This window comes from Austrofundulus limnaeus, unplaced genomic scaffold (assembly GCF_001266775.1).
Source record: "Austrofundulus limnaeus strain Quisiro unplaced genomic scaffold, Austrofundulus_limnaeus-1.0 Scaffold13, whole genome shotgun sequence".
NCBI classification, from domain to species: domain Eukaryota; kingdom Metazoa; phylum Chordata; class Actinopteri; order Cyprinodontiformes; family Rivulidae; genus Austrofundulus; species Austrofundulus limnaeus.
This window is the reverse complement of record NW_013952415.1, coordinates 3,954,798-3,958,606: the sequence shown is the minus strand read 5'-3', so window position 1 is coordinate 3,958,606 and position 3,809 is coordinate 3,954,798. Positions and strand designations below refer to the sequence as shown.

Below are 3,809 nucleotides of genomic sequence, written 5' to 3'. Positions count from 1 at the left end.
ATGTCATGAGTTGTGTGTATTTTCCCCCCATTCTCACCATTACTTTGGTCTTCCTATTTTTATTTAAATTAGTTTTAAATTTATTGTGATGCTCAGATTACATGTCATGAGTTGTGTGTATTTTCCCCCCATTCTCACCATTACTTTGGTCTTCCTATTTTTATTTAAATTAGTTTTAAATTTATTGTGATGCTCAGATTACATGTCATGAGTTGTGTGTATTTTCCCCCCATTCTCACCATTACTTTGGTCTTCCTATTTTTATTTAAATTAGTTTTAAATTTATTGTGATGCTCAGATTACATGTCATGAGTTATTTTTCCCCCATTTATGTAGGTAAACTTTGCGCCACCTGTAAGCTGGTTCTGTTAAGGTTTTGCAGACTTAGGTTCAGCCACTGCCTTAATACTATTTCTGTGTACACAGCTGCTCCATTTTACAGAGCTCTCAAAGTGCCAGGTGTGGAAATAAAAATAAGAGTTGAGGAGAAAAAAAAAAAAACGTTCTCTCAATTTAGCGAACTGCATGCTCTGGTTTGCTAATGCACATCAGTCTGTTGGAGAATAAAGCATGGATCATTATTTAGGTTCAGTGAAGTTGGAACGTTGGACACATTGTCACTTCCAGCATCATTAACTTCCAAACAAACTGGTGATAATTTACAAAGTTCACTCCCCTTCGATGGCAGAAAAAGCCATTTGACACAGGCTTGTTCTAATTAGCACATGCTATTCTCTGAGCTTGAAAAACAATGATCTTAAGTGACAATACATGTTGCTAAGGAACAATCAGCAAAGGACAAATAAAAAAAAAAGAATTTTTTTGTACTTATTGTACATTCTAAAAAAAAATGGGTAGCCCTTTTTAGTAGGCTTAGCTTTTACTATGCGTACAGGTAAAATCTGTGTCTAGCCAAGCTTTTTTTAGCCTTCATCCTCTTAACTTTATCCTCCTGCCTTCTAAAAATAGTCCTTACTCCTGAAGCAGAGCGGAAGGGGAAAATGAGTGGACCGCTGGCTGATTTCATATTGGATTTTTGTACAATGCACAGCTCAGTTGCWGTGAGGACTTCTGTCTGCCCATTGATTTAAATTTGTAGCCGTGCAAGAGTAACCTTATAATTTTCTATCATCATTTGTACTGCTGTCAGGGAGATGATATTCTGTTTAAAATAGCATTTGATATGTTCCATTTTACAAGCACCAGTTATTTATTTCTTTTTCTWTTTCTTTTTCTTGGTTTTGTTTTTATGAACAGACACAAAAAGTCTTGTAGAGTTTTAGTGAAGTTAAAAGTTTGTAGGTGTCGGTCATGGTAAACATGGTACTTAGCACAAAAATAAACAAACTTATTGGCTTCTTGGCAGAAAGTGTTGCTGGAGAGCCTGTTAAATTCCATTTTAAATGGTGCCATGTTTGTAAGGAACATGCATTTTTTGGGATGAGCAGTAGCGTTTGTGGGTTGTGCACATGAAATATTTGCCAATTCTTATTTTACTGTTGCTATTGACACTTGTTTTGAGCTTCAGGTGTCCAGTATAAGATCTATTGTCGAGAAGCTTTGTTACAAAGAAATAATCGACCAAATACAAAYTTCTTGCAAACATTGGTGCAAGAGTCRGGGAGCATGCAAAACTTTGAGGGGCTTTGGATTAGTGCAGAATTAAACCCATGGGCCAATCAGTATTCAGGAAGTGTGATCAGAACGTGCAGATATCCCAGAAAGAGGAACTTCACCACGGCTTYCACATTTCCAGTGTTAGAAGTCAGAACATGAACTTGTGATTAAACAGTCAAAATGAAATGTCTTTATTGTGCAAGTAGWCATAATAATCCTATTCCTCGACACATATAAATGTTCTTTTTAACCTGTCTTACCATAATATCATTTATTGTCCACATTCTCACAGTGAAATAGCACAGTGTTGTGATTGTACATTACTAAAATTTAAGAGCGAAGGAGTTTTGACGTGTTCCTGTGAAACCAGGCGATTTGTTATCWTTGTGTTGAAAAGACACATGCTGAGTGTGTAATTATCTCTGACAGCTGTCTCTCACTCTTCTCACTCCATACAACCAATCTAATAGCTACTGCATATTTAGTGTTTCTTTTTTTCTTCTTTTTTAATAATTGTATTTTCTCCTAATACCTTTTGTTTGGTTTTATTTATTTATTTATTTATTTATTTATTTATTTATTTATTTATTTATTTATTTATTTATTTATTTATTTATTTATTTATTTATTTATTTATTTATTTATTCACAGTCAGGATTCACTCAAATGGGTTTAGCCTAGCCTGCTAAAACAAGTCCTCTGTCTGGAGTTGCAAAGAGGCCTGTGGGATTTGTTTTTGCTGAGATTTGTGGTTTTTGGTTTATTTTTGTTGCATTTTTTTATTTATTCAGCACTGCTATTATTTGTGTTCTCAGCTGGTGTGAAGCCTAATATGTTGGCCTGAGAGTTCAGGAGCTGCTGAACTGGAAAAGTACAGCTGGTGTCAATGTCTGGGAGAGCATTAACACTACACACACACAAACAAAGTGTTTGGGTGTGAATGGAAATTCATAGGAGGGCAAAGAGACAATGGGAGCAAGGCAGACAGATAAAGTAAAATAAATAAATAAATAAATAAATAAATAAATAAATAAATAAATAAATAAGGCAGAAAGAGAAAGAGCTGGAAATAAAATGCTGGGCTGAAAGTGCGTAGTTGTCCGAAAGGTGATGTTTCACATGATAGCACACTGTGCAATGTTGCAGCACAGCAGCATCAGCAAATTCCCCTCTCCTTTATTTAGTTATTTATTTGTTTTCTTCTGTATACTATCCAGATGAGAAGGGTTGCTCAGGGACAAGATTTCAGGAAGCAAATAAAGAGTCTTTTAGACACCGAGACTTATTGAGCGACTGAGAGAAGCCGTTTTAACTTTTGTAAAAAGTAAATAAATACGCTGCAGAAAAGAGTGATCTAAAATTAAGATAAAAATATTTTATAGAGACTGAATCTTCTCTAATTAAGTGAAATAATATGACAAAAAAAAACCCAATTGCGCTTGATCAGTCTCAAAACAAGATCAAAAATATGTTTTGGCTGGATATAAGATTGCAAGTTAGATGGACAGTTTTTGCAATGTGAATAAATAAATGATAAAATAAAATAATATGAGCATATTGTAAGGAGGGCTATTTGCTTCCTTTTTGGCCACTTAATTTAACCAGATGACAGTCAGATGGAGCTTAGAAAACCTTAACGTGCCAATCACTGTAGGTTTTCTGCAAACGTTCTCACTTTACATGAATTTTTAACTTTCTAAATTCACTCTGCATGTTTGTCAGCGATTGAATGGCTATTGAGAAGTACAACTATTTTGTCCCAAGAGAGTGAACAGCAATTCAGTCAAACTTAGCAATTTTATTTACAGGGCTTTAGTAAAACATAAATTTGTCCCTTTTGCAATGAAAAAAAAAAAGGTTGTGTTTTTAGCTTTCATTCAAAGAGTGCTAGGCTTTTACAGTAATTGATATTTAGAAGAAAATAACTATTTCTGTGCTATGTTTTACATAGTTGTAGTTCCTAAAAGTGAGGCTTTTTGAAGCTTTTGCACTGGACACCGGACCACTTCATCTGGAGCATGATGTGGCTTCACTAACAGCCATTTTACAGAGCAGCAGATCTGGCTGATGTGCATGACAAGCTGAATAGCCATGAAGTAAATGCGTCTGTGTGTGTATTTATGTGTGTGTGTGTGTGTGTGTGTGTGTGTGTGTGTGTGTGTGTGTGTGTGTGTGTGTGTGTGTGTGTGTGT

The 3,809-nt window shown here is 35.1% G+C and overlaps 1 protein-coding gene across 2 annotated transcripts in view; it reads left to right on the top strand.

The window, feature by feature from the left end:
- Window positions 1-3,809, top strand: part of cntfr (ciliary neurotrophic factor receptor) — a 224,313-nt gene that overhangs the window by 27,697 nt on the left and 192,807 nt on the right. The window lies entirely within an intron of this gene.